Genomic DNA, 13,392 nt, shown 5'->3' with positions numbered 1-13,392 from the left:
ATAGTGCATGAAGCGTCAGCCGAACCAACAGCTCACATTGGTAAAACGTGAGTGAGCACTATGAAAATGGAAATTCTGTGACCTGCTTGCTGTGTCCAGCAGACAACGAAACTCCAGCATGTTTCAACTCAGACTAAAGTGTCTGTGTCATTGCTAAGTCTAATTAATGCCGTTGATTTCTCGTCAGAACAGGCTTAAGGTATCTTGTTTATGAAAAGAAACGGAATATGTGTATGAGACAAATCTAGACCTGGGGCCATCTACAACTGTGGAAAGACCAATATCTCGCTCTTTGCATCATATTGTCCAACATTTCAGCATCTGGGTGTCTTCCCAAGTGGTCCAATCTGCCACCCTGTGACGCTGCTGGGGAAGTAAATACAGAGTGAATGAAGGTCATTTATTCACTGTCCTACAGGAAATACTCAGTAAAGCTGGAATTAGAGCCTGTTCCTTTGTCCTGATCAAAAACATCCAATGCATGTTTTAGCTGATCCTCTCTTTGGTGGGACAACCTTTGTTTCAGATGTAAAACTAACTCTGTTTCACACACAGCTTGGCTTTTCTTGCTGCTGTTATCAACAATTTCAAATCCAAAAGGGCAATTCACCCAGTGGTAGCAACTGTTATTGTTATAGCCTGGGAACATGATACTGTTTCAGAAACTACAACTTGTTTGTTTTAGTTCTGGAGAGCCTTAAACCTTTTTCTCTGTGATAAATCCCAGCAGCTCTTGGCCTGAATGGCTTTGTGTAATTGAAGGAGTAGCTACTACTTAGCTGGCTTGTTATCTAGAGGTTATGGAGCCGGGGTTATTAGAAATGTCATATGCAGATACATCCCAATATTTTGTCTCAATAGCATGAAAATATATGTATATATATTTTAATTTTAGGGGTAAGATCAGAAACCTGTTTGTAATACCTACTGCTGTTCATGTAAGCTGCACCTAGCACTGAAATGTGGGTGGCTCAAAGGCCTGTTGTCTTCAAATCTCACCTGTGAGAGTTGTTACTCGCTCAAAGGAAGCAAATAACATCAGATCTGCTGGTTATCCTCCTTTCCATCATGGGCAATCTATAGCCTTTTGCAGGGAATCCTCCAGAGATCCACACAGGGCATACTAGCACAGTCCTTGGAACGGGCTCCACAGGTTTTTCCCTGTCATGTGGGCTTGTTGATGTCTTGCTACTGGAAGAATATTGATACTGTCTGTTTGGTAGATCTCCTTGAAAATGTTGGACTGAACATCCTGAGTACCTGGATCAAATTTAGCATGAAGACTGAACTGCTGTGCTTTTGCTGCCTTCACTGTTCATCAAGTTGTCTGGTAAGTCTAGAATTTTAATCTCTGTTTCCTAGTTTGTGTTGATTCCCTTACTGGATCTTTCTTTACCATCTTTCATCACAGAAAAGCTGTTGGTTTACATTTTAAAAAATTACTGAAAATAGTGTTACATGTATATCTCTAGAAGATGCATGTTTTTATTGCTATGTGTAGATGTTTAAGGTGCGGATGTTATCCTCGACAGAGAATGCCAACCTAGGGCTTTTCAAATCGTACAGTGTTTGAATTGGCTGGGGATGGATGGGAGAGTGATTTTTTAAGTAAAACAAAGCATTAAATTGGGAAGCTGGCAAAGAGCATTGTGCTAGAGACTGATACCTAGGTATCGCAGCCTCTTGACTATTGGCCATATGTCCCTCATTTAGAGGTCTTTTATCTAGATGTCTTTCATCTCCGTGTGCTAGTAGCAACACACATGAATTCAAATTAATTCTTTCCAGAAAGCCTTCTTGGAAAAACCAGTTCACCTCTAGAAAGGGAATCAGCCAGAGACAGCTTTGAAATTACCCATTTGATCTGAGTACCTAGCTAATGGAATGGTCTGACACGGACTGCATCTGTCTGCCATTTTTTGAATCCTGTTCAAAATCTCCTGTTCCAGTCCTGATCCATGTCCTCACATACTCCTGCAGGAAAGATACTGAGTTAGGTTGAAGTCTGAAATTACTATCTTCTGCAAATATGAATCCTAGATCCTATAAATCTCCAGATTATGAAAATCCATCATCCAAACACCTGGTACTATGCCTTCAAAGTCTGGCTGCGAAGCCTCATCCTACTAACCTAAGCAATCTTATCAAGCTTCTGTTTTTCTAATGGACTCAGTGTGTCCAAACCTTTTAACACCAAGAATCTTTTAATCCAATTTTGCTGTTTCACTTCATTTCCAAAAGCATGCTATCTGTTCTAAGGCTGACAGCAGTGAAACACAGCATTTCCAGGGATGGCTCTTATAGCAGAAAGGAACATGTTTTCACATTTCTCCAATGTTGAGCTTGTTTCAATGTTGAGTTTTTTCCCCACGTCACAATTGGTGCCCACAAATTTGGAACAGTTTTCTCAGGGGTAAGTGACTTAAGAAAACAAAAGCTGATAAAGCAGCCATCATGATTTATCAGGAAACACTCAGCTAACTGCACCTGAATTGCAACAGTGGCAGAAAATGTAAGGGATAGAGAGATTGGTTCATTCAATAAATTTCAGCTTGTCCATATATTGTGTCAGAAATCAGTTCTGATATGATTTAATAACTGGGGGAGGAATACACTGCTCCATTAGTTCAAAGACCATTAGCAGTAAGGGGTAGCTGGTGGCTTCCCCATAGGGCATGCAAGCGTTGCTCATATTCTGACTGCTATAAACTGTATGAGGGAGGATGGTGGCTCAGGTAGTGAGTGGTGTGCCAGGGAGCAGGAAAAAAAAAAAAAAAGAAAGAATAAATCTGCATGAGGGGATGGATCTTCCCCTCCTTTTACCAAGAAGTACATGAAGCATGTACCTGGTAGCGATGTCAATTGAGCTCAAAGCTTCAAAATACCTATGGTGCAGCAAAGCAAACTTGCTACAAGATGAGTGCACAAGGAAGTAATAGAGGCGTGGAGAGAATGGTAGCTTCTTAAGGTCATTGGGGATTGTGAAATGAAAGGACAAGGCAATTCTACTATGTGGTCTAAGTGAACTGTTTAGATTCTCAAAAAAACATTTGGCTGCCACCTGGCCCTGAGAATGCTGACTCTAATGTTGTCAAAAGCACCAAAAGAGCTGCTTGGCATTGAGATTGACGACTGGTTCCAGGCCTTGCTTGTATCTAAGCCCACCCAGACTCACAGATTAAGTCTTCATGTGACCTCTCACTGGACTAACACCAGTAAGCTTTCTCAGAACTCAAATTCGAAGTGGGACCTAAAGCCTGGACTACTGGATTAAAAGGGAGTGAGTTCATGCTTTTTCTAGAAAGTGTTTGAAAAGACTGCAGCCCTCCTTCATTTCTGAAAAATGGGATTCCAAGCCCAAGCTTCATACTCAAGGCTGTTAGTTTTAAATGGAAGATACTGAAGTCAAGGTCTGGGAAGACATCTTCCTAAAAGTCAGAAGACAGTCTTCTCTGAATTCCCTATGGGCAAGCTCAGTTGGCTCCTTTTTCAGGATGCTGGTTGTAAGCACACATTTTTTTGTTGCTTATCTCTCTCCAAGCACCTATGAGCAGACACTGTAGCAAATATCAGAACGCAAGATTTCTGCGAGGCCAGGTCTGTCCTGCTGAGTGCTTCCATGCTCACTCACCTTTCCAGGACAAACAGAGGCAGCTTTACTCCTTTGAGCTGTGACTTTAGCTCTTAACATTGGTAGTGCAGTAGAAAGCAAGTGACCTGGTTATAAATGACAGTCAGAATTGCTCTGCATGCATGCACATGGTTTCTACCACCAGATAAACAGAGATAAACATGTGGTAGCTATTTTAATTAATCACACCCTAGGGGCTTTGCCTATTGGTTTCTAAGATGAGAAGTGCACAAGATGCAGTGCTGTGAAGAAATTCCATCAAATGAACCCTTACCAAAAACATGTCTGAGAAAAACTGCAATTTCCTTATTAGAATCACATGTCAGCACCTTGCCAGCTACACTTTTGAATGCTCTTCAGCAGTTTTTTTTGCACTTGCCCACAAACATTGCACATAAACCCATCGACAGGGTGACTCACATCATTATTCTGTGTCAAACCTCTTTCTGCAAAAAGGCTGTGGTGGAGTCATTTGATGCTGTGTTTGCTTATGCCCTGAAGGCCTCCAGGCAATCCCCAAATCAGCTGGGTTCATGTTACCAGGGATAAGTGAGCCGGCACTCGGACTGCGTGCCTGCACGATTGTGACTTCTTTTCAGTCATAAAGTGATTTCCCAATTTATGAGGAAATTATACATTGCTCACCAAATTTAGGAAGCAGATCATATTGCAGTCAATATTTTACAGGTGCTCTGTGGCCAATTTTGGTTGTGACTAATGCAGAGGTTTCCTTTTGCTTTGGTTCATCCTAGCTGGGATATTCGTAGTAAGCAGCGGTTGTATTTGTTTGGCAGCTAACCTTGTTAGAAATGGGAGTAAATACTTATTTTTTCCAGGACAGGTTATTGCCGAGGAGAGAAATACCACTTTCCTCCTTTTCTCCTCCTTATGCTTTGCAGCCTTAAAGCTTGGATTTCTGCCTTGTGCAGAGAAGTTCCTCAAAGAGGTAAGAAAGTGGAAAATACTAAGAGGTTCAAAGAAGAAACAGTTTCTGGACAGCACATCCAGAGATGTTCTGTTTCAAAACATTGAGGCTGGTCTTATTGACAAAACTCTGGGGGACTTTGAAATTTGAAGAACACTTCTGGACTCATAAATTGGAGCTCAGCAGGTGGCTGTGATTTCATAAAGTTAAAAGTCTTCTTTGGAAAAGCTTTTTTTTTTTTTTTTTTGCAGTTCCTGTTTGGGTTTGAGGTAGAATATGGTCTGATACGAGAACCTATTTATATCTACTCAGAGCTAGAATAAATTGCATAACTCATTTCTTTTGCCTGGTGTTCATGCCAGCATCCACAGTGGTCATCAGCCTGTGTGTTTTTATGCAGTTTTATTTGTGCATTCCAGCCATCTTGTATGGATATTAGGCTGCCATGTGAGCTCTTAAGGCCTTTCAGAGAAAAGGAAGAACATCACAGGCATGGAGTAGGTGCTCACCTTCAAGCTGGGAACCCACTCAGCACTGGAGTGGCTCAGGACATGAGAATGCTGGAAGAGGGTAAAATTCATATCAATAAAGGCTCTGCTGGAATAGCTACCACCTGCTTGAAACCCCTGTCAGTGTTCTGGAGCCACTTCAGGTTACTGCCTATAATGTCAGAAAAGGCATCACAGTAAAAACAGTTAAATCCTCCATCAGATTAGGTTTCTATACATTTCCCTTGGTGACATTGAGAGAATTTGAAGAGAAACCTGATAGACCTGGTATACTGGCACAAGATACGGCTGTAATCTTTCCAGTGCTTCCAAAGTAAGCCTTATCTTTGAAAATGAATTACTGTGTATGTCTGTGACTCAGGGGTGGCTCTGCAAGCACCCTGAGTCCTGCGCAGAATGAAAAAGCCACCTTGTCTCCCTTTTCCCATTACGGAGATTTACTTCTATTGTGAAGCCAGAACCCTGCAACCTATGTAGGAACAGAAGTCCAAATTACTGAAGTTATTTTGATAATGGTATTGTGTCTCGGGCAGACTTTGAGGATGCCTGTATCAGGTATGTAAGGTTTCCAGAGAATTTTTGGATTACTAGATATTTTCTAAAGCCTTAAGTCCATTTTCCTTTTGCTCTTTGATGCCACCAGAATAGGAAATCAGTATTTCCCCCAAAACATATCTGTTTTATAAGCATGGATACAGTTCCTCTGTGTCCTCGTGTCCATTTATAACCACATTTTACATCCTGCATTTTCCTGTTTCTTTATTTCGTTATTTTATTTATTTATTTATTTTTTAAGGGGTGGAAACCATCAATGGAGCAGAAGGAAGCTTTGCTGTGCCAGCTAACCAACTAGGCTGGTGTAGCATAAGGTGCAGGAAAGAAGTGGATGTGGCTTGTTGTGACTGATTAAAAGGGGCAAGGAAGGAGCATGGGGAACAATGAGTGCATGCTGTGTGGAGTGTGCATAGTCCTGAAAAGTGAGAGAGTGAAATGCTGCTGAAATATTGATAGGGCGGATAGGCTCTGGAATGATTGACGGCATGTGCGTGTGTCTTGGCAAGTTTAATTGGATTTGTTGGCGTAGAGGGTAGAAGAATGTGGTGCATTTCCTTTTATGGGTTTCTTTCTTTCAATCTCTTCTTTTCTTTCCTATAGAATTGACGTTTAATGCATATCCTTTTCATCGTCCGCATAGAAATCCTGGTGTCTGTTCCTCTCAATTTTAAGGTTGAGGGAGCGGCGTAGAGGGGATGAAAAGAGATGTAAAACAAGTTTCATTACATTTTATTTACTACTTGTCTTCACTTTCACTAGGTGTGAGTATTCACTGAAGAGTTATAATTTGGAGGGGAAAAAGAGGACACATAATGGAATAGTGTCTAAATGAATCCCAGTGTTATGATGCCAATCATATCAGGAAATCTGCCTCGAGGACTTGTTATCTGTGTGCTCTACTTGAGCATTCCTGTGCTTCTCTTTTTGGCTTATCCTCAGTAGCCAGATTATTTTTATCTTGCCATACAATTTGGACCTAGGACATCAGGCACAAAGGTGTTAGATTATACCAAAGTGGTGAAATCCAGATCCTCCAAAATACTGACAAGCCCAATGCCTGTTAACTTTCCTAGCTTCCATTGAAACTAATGGATTTCTGTGTGCAGCCTCCTGAGTTGCTCTGATGTTCTAAGCCTAAATTCTCAACAAGTTGTCAGCCATGGTGTTCCTGGGCTTTCTCCTCCAAGGCTAGGTATTTCAGAGTTGCACTCTCCTTTCTACCTTTTTTGTGTGTGTGTGTGCGTCCTGTGCTTTTAAGCAGAAACATAGAACCATCTCTTCTCTCCCCAGGTCTTATTTCTGCTCTATCTTGTGTAAATCAGTAGTTCTTCTAGTAAGCAGAAAGCCGCTCTGGATTTCTGATTCCTGCAAAAAGCTTTTTGTTTTGCTTCATTTTTAATAAAATTACTTTCCTCAGTTGTTTGTGTGCTACATTGGACTTACTGTTGGTGAAAAGTCCCAGCATGGGAGCTATGTGGATAGCATCTGTAAAAGTTTTTCTGGCTCTGCTGGTTTTTCATGGTGGAGCCCTGACCAGGAGGAACACACGTCAAGTACAGGGAAGGTAGTTTGGTGCCCCAGTTCTTAGACTTTCACTGTTACACAGATTAAAAAACAATCTAGTTATTTCACACAGCAATGTGTATCTGGAGTGGACATTGTGTTTGCTGTCGCAGATGAACTTCTTTAGATCCATCTTCAAAACAGACAAGTTTGTCTCCAGTTACAAGGTGCTCACTCCTCTGACCTTTGATTTCTGTTCAGGTCTTACAGGTCCAAGAGCTGATCGCAAAGATGACAGCTTCAAAGATGTCTCAGAGAGAACCCCAAACTCTATTCTTGGGCTGAGTGGGAGATATGTCTGTCTTCTGAGGAGGTGAGTGAAAAAACAGAGAATTTAGAAGGTTTTTTTTTATGCAGGGAAGATTGAGAACTGCTGATTGAGGACACTGTTACATCAAAGGGTAGAAATTTTCACTTGCTCCTGCTCTGAGTTCAGCTTCAATCACTAGCAGTGGTAATCCCTTTTCAAATTTGTAAGCTTTCCAGGTCCTCAGGCACATATATTTGAGCCATTGGTGTCCCGCCTCTTCCTTTCTTTTTGCTTTACACTGCCCCACAATCAAACTTAATTCTGTGAAAAGTGGTGAGTAGGAAAGTATGGGGAGGGAGAACTTAATGACATGTTCAGTCATCTCTGAAGAGATGAAGCCAAACATGTCTCCAGTAGCAGAATATTTTGGGAGCAGTTTGTTTTCAAATAAGAAGCTTAATGTAATAATGTCATTACACTTCTCTAAATTCAAGGATGTGCTTTCACTGAAACACAATGGAATCTAAGCTATCAGTCAGATACCTCATTTTCACTGAAGTAACAGCCAGTTTCACTGGCAGAAGTATTTCTGAATGGTCTTCGCTTACCTAAGGCTGCTTTTGGCTTGAGATAAATGTATCTTCTTGAGACTGACTGATTATAAGACTTATTGGGGGAAAAAAGGCAGAGTATAGGAGAACACAGATTGTCTGGTTATTAGTTCTATTTGTTTTGTTTTTATATTATTATTATTTTATTATTATTTATATGTGCACTAAATCCAGTATTTCAGAAAACACTGATGCAAGAAATCAAGGGTCACTTTTCTGCTGTGGATGTTGTACCTCCTTTCTTATAAAAAGCCCGAATTTCAGGAAAAAAGCAACGGAGATAGGATTAATGAAGAATCAACTGATGCCTTCATTACTCTGCTAATGAACCACCTTCCATCTACTACTTGCTGTGAATCTGCTCCCATTGCCCCAGATCTTAACTCTATGGTCAGTTCTCTTTAATCTTAGCACCCTCTGCTGTGGACATCTATAATAACATCTCATTTAATTATTACTGGCGTATAAATTGTGTATCCCTTTTTGACCAAAGATCTACAAATCAAACACAGCTTGTGTCAATGGAGCTGTATCTGATATGAAAAATGTGTTCTATTCCTTGACTTGCTGTGGAAGATAGCTTTTTTTCCAAGTGTTTGCTAAAGAAGAAACATACAGAATACAGGCAAGGAGATCTTAAAATACTCTGTATAAGAGAGAGGCCTCAACTGACACCTAGTCTTTGCAGAAGAGGGCTGTAGGCATGCAAATGTTTATAGAGTCCAGAGATCACCTCAGGTTGCACAGGCTAATTTAAAAAAAAAAAAAAAAAGTTGATATTTGCTACGTCCTGTTCCTGTGGAACATGCACTGATTGTATCACTTCTGTCTCTGGTGTCAGATTTTCTATGTGAACATGGGCATGTAGCTTAAAATTGGTTAATTGGTTTTGTTAGCTCTCCTGATCCAGAGATTCTCTCTTGCAAGCATTGTCCATGAATAGTTCTTCAGGTCAAGTCCTCACTTGAGTCAGCAGTATTTCAATAAAATTTTATATATATATATATATATATTTAATATGCCAGTTTGAAAATATCAAAATAGGAAGTGATGAGTTAGTATATGCATTTGCCTAATTTATAAAGAGGATTTTGCAGAGATTATGCTTTAAAATCAAACTTCGTTATTGCATCTTTCCAGTAACTGGTTCTGTTTTTCACAGAATCACAGAATTTCTAGGTTGGAAGAGACCTCAAGATCATCGAGTCCAACCTCTAACCTAACACTAACAGTCCCCACTAAACCATATCCCTAAGCTCTACATCTAAACGTCTTTTGAAGACTTCCAGGGATGGTGACTCCACCACCTCCCTGGGCAGCCCGTTCCAGTGCCTCACAACCCTTTCAGTAAAGAAATTCTTCCTAACATCTAACCTAAAACTCCCCTGGCATAACTTTAGCCCATTCCCCCTCGTCCTGTCACCAGGCACATGGGAGAACAGGCCAACCCCCACCTCTCTACAGCCTCCTTTAATGTACTTATACAGAGCAATAAGGTCACCCCTGAGCCTCCTCTTCTCCAGGCTGAACAAGCCCAGCTCCTTCAGCCGCTCCTCATAGGACTTGCTCTCCAGGCCCCTCACCAGCTTCGTCGCCCTTCTTTGGACCCGCTCAAGCACCTCGATGTCCTTCTTGTAGCGAGGGGCCCAAAACTGAACACAGTACTCGAGGTGCGGCCTCACCAGAGCCGAGTACAGGGGGACGATCACCTCCCTAGCCCTGCTGGTCACAGTGTTTCTGATACAAGCCAGGATGCCGTTGGCCTTCTTGGCCACCTGAGCACACTGCTGGCTCATATTCAGCCGACTGTCCACCATCACTCCCAGGTCCTTCTCTGCCTGGCAGCTCTCCAACCATTCCTCTCCCAGCCTGTAGCTCTGCTTGGGGTTATTGTGCCCCAGGTGCAGGACCTGGCACTTGGCCTTGTTGAACCTCATGCAGTTGACTCTCTTTACTGAAAGGGTTTACTGAAAGGGTTGGAAGAACTTCTTTACTGAAAGGGTTGTTGATTTTTGAATCTCTCTGAGACAGAAGAGGAGTAGATATGCATTTCAGCAGAGATACAGCCTGTAAAATGAAGGAAAAAAACATTCCTCCTAGGTGAGCTATAGTAACTTCTTCCACATCTGTTTACAGACAGAAAAAAATCTCCTTTTCCTTATTAATGAAGGTTCTTGCCCTCATCCCTCAGATGAGAACTCAGTTACAAGTGATCCTTTCCTCTCTAAGAAGCCTTCTTCTTCCATTTAGACCCTTTCTCCAATGCCTGTCAGACTTGAAGTCTAACAAGATGGCTGTACCTCCAGAGATGCTTTTGAGAATAGCAATAATTTCAGATACCCCACATAGGCAGTTTGTGCTTCCAGTGTCTTCCTTTAAATGCTTAAGTAATTGTTACAACCCCCACACACACCATGTTTTCTATTTTGTCTTTTAGAAAGCAGAATGTGTAATAGCAATAACCATATGAATCAGTCATTTCCCTTCTCACTCCTCCAACTCCATCTGCTGATCACTCATATGAGAGCTCTAACAGCAGAGCTGCTTCTGAGGGTTGTTGAAGACATGGAGCAGTGAAAGCCTTCTTGTCAAGCATCCAAGAGCAAATAGCATCAGAGATGAGATTTTGAATACATTAGTAATAATACTGTATTGATCTCAAAACACTTTACAAACATTAACTAATTAAGCTTTAAAACACTGAAATAAGTTTGCATTAATAAAGACCATTTAGCAAATGAAGAAGTGGAGGTAAACAAAGGGTATGTGAAGTGACCAGTATCAAGTGGTGAATGAAGGTCAAAGAAAGAAACCTGGTATCTAATTGTTCTGCATTTCACATGATCTCATTGAGAAAACTTTTGCAGTGAAAGTTGCAGCCATTTCAAATTAAATATTCTAAGGCATTTTGTAACAAGCCTGAGTATTTCTTACAAGAATCAAGATGGTACAAAAGCTTACAAAACTAATAAATGCTTTCAGCTCTCAGGTCCAGCTTTGACTGAGAAGGGACCATTTCTGAAAGCAGAGGGGGAAGCAGTGGCCTTGTACTGAGCCTTTTTCTCATTGCTTTTCTCTGGTGGTACTAGCTGGATAGAAAACTGCTTTGACCTGCAAAATGGGAATTCACGTGGGCTTGACTCTGATGTCATGCATCTATCCCACCCATCCTATGGGAGGAATAAAGCCTTCTCAAGGGATTGGTCTGCTCCAGTCATCCCAGCCAGTCTATGGAGCCTGGGGGGCTGTTATAGAGTGGAACGGCTTAGAGTCAGTGGAGCTACCCTGGCTTAAAATCAATGTAACAAGGTGGAGAATCAGGCACACAGTGAGTGAATCATGCAGAGCAGTGTTGACCCAAACAGAGGATGACGGCTTAGAACAGGTTCCTCAGAGACATTAAGTTATCCTTGGAAAGGCAGGTCTCAAAGCCAAGGTTTATACTTTCTTAATGGGTTTCATTAGGAAGAAAGGAAAGGAACTGGAAAAAAATGTGTAGCTTAAAAGGGAACGACTGCAGTGCAGTCAAAAATTTGTTCCATTTTTCAATAAAAGAAGCCAATCCTGCCTTGAAATTCATGTCCCTTCAAAGTTCAAGGAGGCCTGTATTGTTGGCCTGCTCAGTCAGAATGCTCCAGCCACTTATTGTATGTGGATTGCACTCCAGGGACTGACTGCAAAAATATGATTTAGTGAAAGCTTGTACCCAAAACACATCATTGGCCTCTGATCTCTGAACATTTAAATATTTCAAGCTTACAAGCGGACGCTGTCACGAGGACAGACCCTGATCCCTAGCTGATTCTAGAACATCTGTTGAGGCATTTACCAAGTTAATAGATTAGCTATGAGAATCAGGCAGGTGTTTTTCACCAAAGCCAGAAAACATCAAAATCAGATTGCCCTCCAAGTCTTTCAGCACAGGCAATCGAGTTAGAATGACTCATAGAGTCTAACAGATAATAAAACACACATAACATTTGCTTTAAGGTACAGGTGGGGATATTTTGTACTGTGCTTAGGAGAAAGAAAAACTAACTCTATTTGGGAATAGAGTAATTGAATACAGATGGGAGGAGGCAAATGAAAGAATTTAGCAAATATCTCAGTGGAATAGCTAATGGGAACGAGACAGAATAGGAAATTAAAAATTATTCGAAGCAGATGGACCATTCTTTGAGTTTTTTAAAATTTATTAGGGCTGCGAAAAAAATGTGTCTGTTTATTTTCCACGGCCATGAAATTAATGACTTGGTGAGTTGTGCTTGTGCAATTTTATGACTGCCATGTCATTTGTCATAATTTGGGTGCTGTTTGATATGGATTTATGAATATTTCCTCCCCCCCAACATGATTTATGGGTGTTGGTCATATGTGAATTAGACTGTCACCTTTAGTATGAAAAAGTACAAATGACAGATTATAAAAAAAAAAAAAAAGTGCTCCAGTCCTAAGTGCTGGAAAGGGGAGTTCAGAGTCGCCTCCTCTGCTTTTTCACTGGTAGTTTTTGTTTAGAGCTGACAATTAAATGTTTGGACTTGAGTCAAACATGGATGAATATTGAGAGGGGCTTGAATAGATCTGAACTCGTCTGAACTTCACCTGTGAATTCAGCTTGAGTCCTCCTTTCCTTGTACCATGCACTGAAAAAAAAATAATTATATATATATATAACTTACCATAGGAACAACTGATTTACTGTATAGGAGCAAATTGGCCTGGCAAATTTGCTATCTTGCTTCCAGGCTAACTCTGGTTGAAGCTTCGCTGAAAAGTGCAAGTAATCTCACACAATCTGTCCAGTTTTGTAGCACTGCATGCTTGAAGGAGTGAAGTTAAAAGACATACCAAACCACCAGGATTTCTGCAATAATATCTCAGGTTTAGACCAAAGTACCAACTTTATGCTAGCTGTTACCACTTCTGCCAAAACTATTAGTATATGCCATTTGTTTTGTAGCATGTAGCTACAGTACAAACCAGTTTAGGACAGGAGAAGCACAGTTGCTCCTGGATTGAAGCAGTATGAGTTCAAGCATATAACTGAGGAATGTAAGTATCTGATCACCCGATGGTCCCCTGTCGATGTCGGGAAAGTGATGTGCACCTCCAGAGGGCCGTTCAGCCCACGTGTCTCCATCTGTTGACTGTGTAGACAGACTTAAAACAGTACCCCCTTCCTTAGCTCCCCAGTTTGGTGTAGAAAGTCATGTGGGAGGAATTAGCGCCCAGCATGGGATATAGCTTTAAAAAGAAGAAACAATACACCTTGCATGACAACAAAACATTGCTGATCGTCTTTCATGCTGAGCTAGCAACTGTTGCCTTCACAGGGGATATGACTAGTT

General features: G+C 41.2%; 1 long non-coding RNA gene across 4 annotated transcripts in view; it reads left to right on the top strand.

The window, feature by feature from the left end:
- LOC106015799 (uncharacterized) overlaps positions 1-13,392 on the top strand; it is a 200,367-nt gene that overhangs the window by 138,820 nt on the left and 48,155 nt on the right. For all 4 annotated transcript variants that reach the window (XR_011810008.1, XR_011810006.1, XR_011810007.1 and 1 more), the window contains exons 3-4: positions 1,224-1,330; positions 7,385-7,496. This is a non-coding gene — a long non-coding RNA (uncharacterized lncRNA). The remainder of the gene's footprint in view (positions 1-1,223; positions 1,331-7,384; positions 7,497-13,392) is intronic.

Source organism: Anas platyrhynchos, chromosome 6 (assembly GCF_047663525.1).
Source record: "Anas platyrhynchos isolate ZD024472 breed Pekin duck chromosome 6, IASCAAS_PekinDuck_T2T, whole genome shotgun sequence".
NCBI lineage: Eukaryota > Metazoa > Chordata > Aves > Anseriformes > Anatidae > Anas > Anas platyrhynchos.
Note: the sequence above shows the minus strand (reverse complement) of the source record. Positions and strands in the feature narration are given on the sequence as shown.